The sequence below is a fragment of the Nannospalax galili genome, unplaced genomic scaffold (assembly GCF_000622305.1).
Source record: "Nannospalax galili isolate Female #2095 unplaced genomic scaffold, S.galili_v1.0 scaffold72, whole genome shotgun sequence".
Taxonomy (NCBI): domain Eukaryota; kingdom Metazoa; phylum Chordata; class Mammalia; order Rodentia; family Spalacidae; genus Nannospalax; species Nannospalax galili.
Window position 1 is genome coordinate 3,076,748 of NW_008336933.1, and position 10,126 is coordinate 3,086,873.

Below are 10,126 nucleotides of genomic sequence, written 5' to 3' on the forward strand. Positions count from 1 at the left end.
AAATTAAAAGAAGTTCTATATATGATAAACATTGACCTAGAGTCTCTTCGATCCTTTATATATAAAGAAAAGCTCAGCCTATGGCTTCATAGCAGCAGGCGTTCTTCCAAATCAAATTACATTCACGTTAAGTTCCCTTCCAATACAAGGAAGCGTTCACTCTTCAGTTACCTCAACACCTTCAGTAAATGTGACTCAGCCATGGGGGAAAGAAAGCATAAAACAGCTTGTAAGTCATTTTTTTGAGCTTAACTACACAGAAGGAATACTAGAATGACTCTTAAGTGGGCAGTTAACTGCACTAATGATTCCAGAAGCAGCTCACTAAGGACCCCATTAGGAACATGGCCATTCAACAGACTGGATGTCAACACTCAGCCATCAACAGCACTCAGAGCCCTCTGCACATGTCATGATGTTTGCCTGTAGCTTGATGTGGGGTTTATGATCTTGTATTTACCATCCTTGCCTTGTACAGCCTGTTCCCTAGCTACCAGGAGGAATTTGAGTTGTGATTCATGTGCATTGAAAGAAAGAAAAATAAGGAAAGACTGTGCCATTGTCTTTGGACTAATTTCATACTGAGAAAGAAATGGATCTACTAGTCTTACCAGCTGTGGCCCTAGAAACCAGGTTTCTCTGAGATGAAAGCTTGGCCTAGAACTAGCCTTTTTCAATTACTTTTCTCATGGCTACAACCGAATCTCTGGCAAGAAACAACTTAAGGAGGCTCACAGTTTGAGGAATTCCTTCCATCATGGCAGGCAGCAGCTCCACAACACGCATCACAGAGTCCTCACCTCCTCCCATCTCCAGGAAACAGCACCAGACTATAAACCTCAAAGCTCCCTCCCAGTGAACTCCTTCCTCCAGTGAGGCATGAACCCTTAAAGGTTCCATAATAGTGTCACTGGCCAAGGCCCAATTATTTAAACACATAAGCCTGTGGAGACAGTTTACATCCAAATCATACCACAGCCTTTATCCTTTCAAACCTAGTTATGGATTAAATGTCATATTCAGTAAAATATTTTTATCAAATCTGAGGGATAACAGGGAGCATAAAACTTCCAGGCCCTGGGACTGGAGAGATGGCTCAGCAGTTAAAGAGCACTGACTGCTCTTGCAGAGGACCCAGGTTCAATTCCCAGCACCCACATGGTGACTACGAACCGTCCTTAACTCCAGTTCCAGGGGAATCCGAAGCCCTCTTCTGACCTCTGCGGCATTGCACGACACAGGTGCACTCACATACATGCAGGCAATACACATTAAGGAAAAAAAAAAAAACCTCCCAGGTCCCACTGTTGCCTCCCAGCAATGAAGTGGATCAATAGTAAGTCTAAGGGAGAACTACTCTTTCTGTGGGCAGCCTTGGTCTGAACTCTTTAGGCCTTAAATTGGATGAAACCCACCCACATGATGGATAACCAGTTTTATTGAACATTCTATCTGAAACACAGAGCATCTAGACTGGCACTGCACCAATCACCGTATCTGAGCCACTGATACTTAAAATTGATGGTCCTTTTGTAAGATGCCAACACTGTATAGCCTGTCCTTACCTTGGTTGCCTTCAGTGTCATGTGAAAGATGAACAGACTCATGCTTTAAAAAAAATTATTTTACATGTTTTGCCTCAATGTATGTAAGTGTATCATGTTCATGCAATGCCTGCAGAGGCCACAAGAGGGCTGAAGATGCCCTGGAACTGGACTTGTGGACGATTGTTAGCCTCCGTGTGAGTGCTGGGAACCAAACCTGGGTTCTCTGCAGGAGCAATGAGTACTCTTAATCTCTAAACCATCTCTTCAGCCCCTTACAAGACTCTTCTTATCCTCTAGTTTCTGAGACCTTGAGGTTGCCCAGAGGTCATGTTGCTTCTGTCTCCTGAGGCTTGAACTAATTCACCCTCCACTTCTGTAAGTGCAAAGAGGTGAGCAAAGATTAAGCAGCACCCAGGGAACAGGCCCTGCCACAGACCAGAGCAGCTGTTGCCACCCCCAGCAGCTAAACACAGCTCAAAGTGAGCCCAGGGGGAGGGCCTCGAGTAGATGGTAGGACAGACCTCACGTATGATGAGGTTGCAGGCTTGAAAGTATTCTTAAGGACTCACGACATAAAATATAGTGAAGAGTATTCTAAGCAGAAGCCAGTTTTAGGGAGAAATGAGAGGGACTGAGCCCTCACTGAACATTCTAGAAATTTCTAGTAGCAAAACAGACTTCAGTACAGGGTGAGAGTGAGGGAGTGAAGAGAATGCTGACACTCCCTGGAGAGGACCACCACATTCAAGGCAGTGCAGTTAAAGGAGAATTATCCAGAAACAGGTGGAGGCAGCAGCCAGATCGTGGGGAGAAAGTGGTGTCAGGGAAGCTATGGGAAAAGAGAAGTAAACACTGGAATGCTGTGAGGGTGGGTGACAGCTGCAGAAAAACCCTTAGGTTTGGTCCTTGGGGAGCAGTTAACAAATCAAAAGGGGCTTTAAGGTGAATGGGGAAGAAATAAAGATCCAACAAGGGGTTGGAAAGATGGCTCAGCTGTTAAGAGCACTAGCTGCTCTTGCAGAGGACCTGGGTTCAGCTCCTAACACCCATACCCACCTGGTGGCTAACAGCCATTTGTAACTCCAGTGCTAGGGGATACAATGCCTTCTTCTGGCCTCCACTGGCATTTCACAACACAGGTGCATTACATACAGACAGACATAATACTCACACACATAAAGTTAAATAATTTTTTAAAATAATAAACAGCCAACAAGCTACATGAAAATCATTGCTGAGAACTGAGGGTTCAGAGGAACAGATACAAGAGTTCTTGAAAGGAATAATGGGAATGTTGGGATAGTGGTAGTGTGTGTGTGGATGTGCACGTGGAGGTAAGGACCAAGTGGGTTGGAGAAGAGGAGGCAGTCAGAAAGGTGAGTGGAGGGCAGTGTATGTGCATGTGAGTGCAGTGCCTGAGACCAGAAGAGGGTGTCAGTCCCCTGGAGCTGGAGTTCCAAGTACTTGCTTATGAGCTGCATAATGTGGGTGCTGGGAACCAAACTCAGGACCTCTGCATGAGCAGTACTCACTCTTAACTGCTGAGCTATTTCTCTAGACCCTCACTAATTTTTTGTACTTAAATATATAAGTGCTCTTATAAGCAAAACCTTACAAAAATATACTAACGCACACCTTGTTAAAAATTATTTTAAAAAATAATACAATCAGGGTTATGTACATTTGTATTAGAAAAACTAAACTACAAATTAATATGCAACATATAATGTTTCTCACTGGATTACATAGCGAATACACTGCTCAGTATATAATCTTTACTTATCCAGTCATGATGTGACTTTGTCAATGGCCTTCAATTATATGAGTTTGTTTCTCTAAAGTAAGTTCAAATATTCAAGAGTATATGCTGCTTCCTGTTGACAGTCTTCTTGGGAGCATGGCACCTTTGTTAAAGGCCCAAAGAAGCTACAATATCTGAAGACAAATATGTGCTCCCATAGTTTTATTTTCAAATGCCATTTTCATTTGAGCTATCTTCAAATTACTTTTCCCTTCAAAGATACACATGAAATAATCTCCATACAGATACTGTGATGCTGTGGTTTCCACAACACTTAAAGACTTTTCACAAATAAAAATCAATTTTACTTTTAAAACAATAAGAAAAGGCATCATCACTTGAAATTGCTGAATATCTTGAATTTTGGTACTGGACCAAGTTTACATACAAAGGTTAGCTTCCATGAACAAAAGGACAATAGTACAGTGCAAACTGACGAGTCCATTCCACACCATTCCAACTCGGCGGTTCCTGGGGCTTATTTGGAGCTAAGCAAACTAGATGAGCACAGCTCTAAAGTATAGCTATGTGGCCTAAGACACCATAGAATCCATCGTGATCTCTGTCCTCAGGCTGTTCCACCTGGTAGAAATGGAAAAGGAGAATAATTACTCAAGGCAGAATTATCACCCTGGGCCCTTGGAATTCAATGGCCCAAGAAGAATGGGATTCCTTTTTCCTAGGTACCTCAGTAATGCTGATATTCAGTGACAATACATCTTTTAAAATTTTTGTTTTATATGTATGAGTGTATTGCCTGCATGTATGTAAGTGCACCTGTGTCATGCAATGCCCACAGAGGCCAGAAGAGGGCATTGGATCCTCTGGAGCTGGAGTTAGGGTTAGTAGACAGTTATTAGCTGCCATGTGGGTTCTGGGAACCAAGCCCAGGTCCACTACAAGAGCAGCCAGTGCTCTTAGCTGCTGAGCCATCTCTCCAGCTACAACATTGCACCTTAAACGCAGCTCCTCTGTGTTATATTAAGCTAAAGTCAGCACCTTAGAAGGGAACTGCCTAGAGTTAAACTTCAAAGAATCTCTTAAATGAGAGTCAATCAGAAGATATGCATACCATCTTTGGACAGTCTAACACAATATGTGATTTCTTTTTGGTGTTGGAGAAAACATGATGCTTTTTGGGTTAGAGCCTCAGGTAACATGACTTGTCTGACTATAAGGACTATGGTGCATAAAAACTAGTGATTTCCATAACCACAACCCCAAGTACCATCCCTGCTTGTCTTGTGGGAGCTAGAGAAAATCTCCTCAGCCTCAAGACTAAAGCGCTGATGTACAAGGCCCCAGAGCTTTGTGGATTCTTCTGTGCCCATCCCACAGGTATTTGGAAGAGTCCATCTATGTCCCAAAACTCCAGAGATGCAGCTAGAAGTGCCATGAACCTCTGCCTTACCACAGCCTGTGTAACATGACAGAAGCATTCCCAACCACATCCTGTAACTCTGAGACTACAGGTACCAAAGCTAAAAACCACAGTGCCACCCCTACCCAGGCTATGGGACCCAAGAAAGACCCCTCCAGATTATCCACATCCAAGAGCCTGAAGAACAGTGTCACAAGCCCAGGCATCATCTCCACACATCTAGAGAATGTCCTCTCTGCAACCCATAGACTTAGGAGCAAGGTGCTGATACGAAAACCCTCAGGATCACTTGCACTCATCCCATAGGGCCTGGACAAGGTACTGTCTGGATCCTTAAGCTCCAGTAAAGGAGCTACCAGGGCTTCAATCACTTTGGATCACCACTTAAGATCCAGGGGGAGTCCCAGTTGCATCCCTCAGCCTTGGGAATAAAGTTACATATCACCAAACTCAGTATTACAATACTGTTCTTACACTACGGGACATGGGCAAAGATCCATCCCATGCTGTGACTTCAGATCTGTGGCTGTAGGTACCAGAAGCTCTGGTATCTCCAGAATTCATCCTCAGGAATTTAGAGCAGCTCTTCATAGACTGTGGCTCTGGGATGAGCTGCTAACACACAACCTTTGGTGTCACCTGTGTTTGCCCTGGGGCATCTGGGTTTGAATGTCCTGTCCACATCAAGCTAACAATTAAGACTGTGGAAGCTGTGACCACAAGCCTCATTGTCATCAATGCTCGGCTCTGTGGGGCCTGAGCACATTCCCTTTGGAGGTCTGCATCCATTGCCAAAGTCAAACGACTACCTGCAGGAACTGTTCTGAGACACTCAAACCCTGATGATGTCAGTCACAGATGAAAAATCAACAGAGTCTACACTTCTGAGCACATTTATAACCAGAGTCAAAGGACCTATCTACCTGATACCCTACCACTCTATGTAAATGAAAGGAATATTTTCCTACAAAGGCTCCTCCACCTCTTAATTCAAGAATGGAGAAAAAAGTCAGTCTATATATAAATGAGATATCTATGAAAGAGAGAAAAGGCATAAAACAAAACCAAACACAAATCTTGGAGTTAAATGTCCACTGACAGATAAAGACACTAAATGGAGACTTCCGCAACAGACTAGAAAATGGAGGAAGAATTTCTGAACTAGAAAAACATATTTCCTGAATTAACTAAGTCAGACAAAAAAAAATGAACAAAACTTAATTTAAAAGACTTGTGGGAAGCCACTAAGTAAACAAATGTTTGTACCTTGGGAATTCCAGAAGGAGAGAAACAGAGAGGTTTTGAAAAACCTGATTCAAAAAATAATTGAAAACTTCCCAAATCTTCAGCGATATGAACATATAAATAGAAAAAGCTGAAAGGACCACAGCTCTAACCGAAAGGTCCTTCACCAAGACCTATTATAGTCAAAATATCAAAAACAGAAGGCACAGAAAAATTTTAAAGCACCATAGCATAAGAAAAGTGTCAAATCTGTTATAGAAAACTGCTTACTGACTCCAACAAATTTGTCAACAGAAATCTTACAGGCCAAGAGAGAAAGAAATGATATATTCAAAGGCTTGAAAGACAAGAAGAAACAACTAAGAATATTAGACACAGATAAACTACCTTTCAGAATTGAAGAAGAAATAAAGTATTTTCCAATTAAGCAGAAACTGGGGGAATTTAACATCACCAGCCCTGAAAGAGACACTTAAAGGAAAGGGGAAAAGAAATGTGACTATGCCTTTAATGTTGTTTTCTGTGTGTGTCTGATTTTATATTTTAGTAGTTACCCTATAATGTTTCCCTTAATGAATACTTGTTAAACTGTTGTAAAATGGAAAACGAATACCACAACTATCTAATGGAACATCTGTTTGCAATTTTCCTGTTTGTTAAGACAACAGCTGTGAATTCCTTTGCTAAGAAAAAAGTGTGTGTGTGTGTGTGTGTGTGTGTGTGTGTGTGTGTATTTTTTTGAGATGGGGTCTCCCTGTAGCTCCAAGTGGCCTGTAACTCACTGTGTAGATCAGGCTGGCCTTGAACTCACAGAGATTCCCCCTGCCTCTGCCTCCAGAATGCTGGGATTAAAGGTGTGAGCCACCACACCTGGCAAGATACTAAGACTATTTAATCCCTGCCCACCATATCTGTTTTTGTTATAGGACTTGTCCCTTTCACCATGAAAGGAATTTCTTGTAATTATCTTGAAACATGTAGGCAGCTGTGCTGTACATTATGAGAAACCATAATTTAAACCCAACAATGATGTAACTCTTGAGAAATGATGTGGAAAACCCATATGATTTATCAGCTCAGGGCCCAGAATTTCAGAGCACTGGGTCTCCCACTGTGAATAAAGAAGTGAGTTCTCCACCTCTCTGAGTGATTGACTTCTCAGCTATTTGATTTCTACAACAGAGAGCCCTACACTAGAAATACAGGACAATAATCTTTGTGATGACAACTCAAAATCGTGAGGTACAGAAGTAATGCAAAAGGGACATTTATAATAATAAAGGTATATGTCAAAAAATTAGGATGTGTTTGAGCTTTTGATGTAGAGTGCTTGCCCAACACATGTGTTATGAGGCTGTGTCACCAGAGAAGACCACTCAGACACAGAAAATTCCCAAAAGAAAGTCTTTATAGCTGGGCCATGGATTACACTGGGCATTGGGTCCTAAGTGCAGCTCCAAGCCATTTTTAGGGTAAGCTTTTATACAGAAAAACCATATCCAGGGATGAAAAGTTTAAGTTCCCAAGCTTATGGGTGGAAAGTCCCCCTAACAATTCCTGTTCTGTAAGAGAACAATTTCGATTCTGCAAGAGCAAGCCAAGCAAAAAGTGCAGAAGCCATAAATCTGCTGTTAGCAGGAGCAACCAGGTGCATGCCAATGCACACTGACCTGTTCTCAAACCCACACCTTGGTGCAGCTGGGTCAAACGTTTCCACTCCCGCATTTGAATGAACTGCCTCTAGCTTTAACTACTGGGTTTAGCTGGGTCCTGCTCGTAACATGGCATAGCTATGGTCAGTCTTGAGGTGCCCCACCATGCATGGAAGACCCTGGGTTTGATCCACAGAACCACAAAAATAAAATAAAATAAAAATATATCTCAAATAGACAATGTAACACTATGCCTCAAGAGCTTAGAAAAGCAAGATCAGACTCAATATTAGAAGGAAACAATAAAGAGCCAAGCAGAAATAAATAAAATGGAACTAAAAATAACACCAAGCATCAATGAAACAATTAGTTTATTTTGTGAAAGGATAAACAAAATTAACAAACCTTTAGCTAGTCTAAAAAAGTAATGGAGACCTTCCTCCAAATAAAATCAGAGATGGAAAAACAAGACATTATAATCGATACCTCAGAAATACAGAGGATAAGAAATTATCTTGAACAAACATATACTAAAACAAACAAGGAAAAACCTAGAAGAAACAAGATCAATTCATGAACACATAGAATCTGACAAAGTTGGATAAAGAATAAATATAAAATCTAACCATACCAAGAATAAGGAAGCAGTGGTTGGAGTTCCCCATCTTAAGGGGCCAATGAGATGACTCAGCAGGTAAAGGCACTCGCCACCAAGCCTAATGATCTGAGTTCAATCCCAGGTACCCACATACTAAAAGATGAGAACTGTCCCCCACAGGCTGTCCTCTGACCTCTACATGCATGTCCTAGCACACAGATGACAACAAACATACCCATACCCACCCACAAAATAAATATAAGTAAGTCCCCTATTTAAAAAAAAATGCCCAGGACCTCACTACTGAATTCTATAAAACACTTAATAATTCTTTTTGTTCTGGTGGGGTTTTTTTAATATTTTGTTTTTACCGTTTTTTTTTTTTTTTTTTTTTTTTGGTCGTTTTGAGAGAGGGTCTCTCTGTAGCCCCAGCTGTCCTGGAACTCACTATGTAGACCAGGCTGGCCTTGAACTCACAGAGATACCCCTGCCTCTGCCTCTAGAGTGCTGGGATTAAAGGCATGTGCCACCATGCCCAACTGTTTTTACCATTTTTATCTTATGTGTATGAGTCTATTGCTCACATGTGTGTAAGGGCACCCTTGTCGTGCAATGCCTGAGGAGGTCAGAAGGATTCCCTCTGGAACTGGAGTTACAGTTGTTAGCCACCATGTGGGTGCTGGGAATTGAACCCGGGTCCTCTGGAAGAGCAGCCAGTGCTCTTAACTGCTGAGCTATCTCTCCAGCCCCTGTTTTGGTGGGTTTTGTTTCGTATTGTTCTTTTGTTTCTTGTAGGTTTTTTTAATGTATATCATATTTTATCAATTCCTTAAGAATTTCATAAATGTATTTTGATCATATTCATACCCCGAACTCCTCCCAGGTCCGCCCCAATTCCCTACCCACCTGTGTGTCCTCATATTTTTAAACCCATGGAGTCCAATTTGTGCTGTCCCTTTGCATGTGAGACTGGAGGGTAGTTGACCTACCAGGGGCCACAGCCTTAAAAACTGAGTATCCCTCCCCAAGAAGCTATCAACGGCAATCGCCATTCATTTCTGGTTGGGAGTTTGTGAGCTCCTCCCCCTCTTTGTGGAACGTGTTTGTTTTTGTTAGAGGGATCTGCTTTGGCCTTAAATTTCAATCCTCCTGCCTCAGCCTCCCAAGTGCTAGGATTACAAGTGTGTATCACTACGGCCAGCTAACAACTAATTCAAATCATCTTAAACTACTTTAAGAAACTGAACTGACATGAACTGTGCCAAACTCTTTTCATACAAAACCAGAAAATGATAAAACAAAAGAACTACACACCCCTTTCATTGATGAATGTAGATATAAAAACTTATCAAAACACCAGGAAACCAGGTAGACTAAGGCTGAGATCCTAGCAGACAGCCTGAGAGGGTGGGTTCAGACCACCATGGGTGTACTGGCTTTGATCTCAGCAGACCTCCAGAGAGTGCCGAGTTTTGACCTCCCACAGGCCTGCCTCTGGGAGAAGGCCTGAGAACACAGAGGACTGCCTGAGAGCCCCCAGATCCTGCCTCCACGTGGTGAAGGAAGCCTGAGTGTACCTGACTGGAACCTGAATTGGGTGTCTGTGGGTACTCCGGAATAGCTGATCTGAAGCCATCAGTTCCTTCCAAATTAAACCTGACAGAACCTGAACCCTGTACCAACCAGCTTTACATAACCAATAAAGAAAGGATCTAGACATCCCATACTACAAACAGAAGCTTACATCAACGTAATTCCCATATCAGAATCATAAACAACAAATGAAATTCACATCCAAAATCACAATGAAAGAATAATAAAATGGAAAGCCAGAACACTTATGTCCACACTAAACCCCACCAATCCTGTAGAAGAGTTCTACAAGGAGAACCCCCTAGAGAT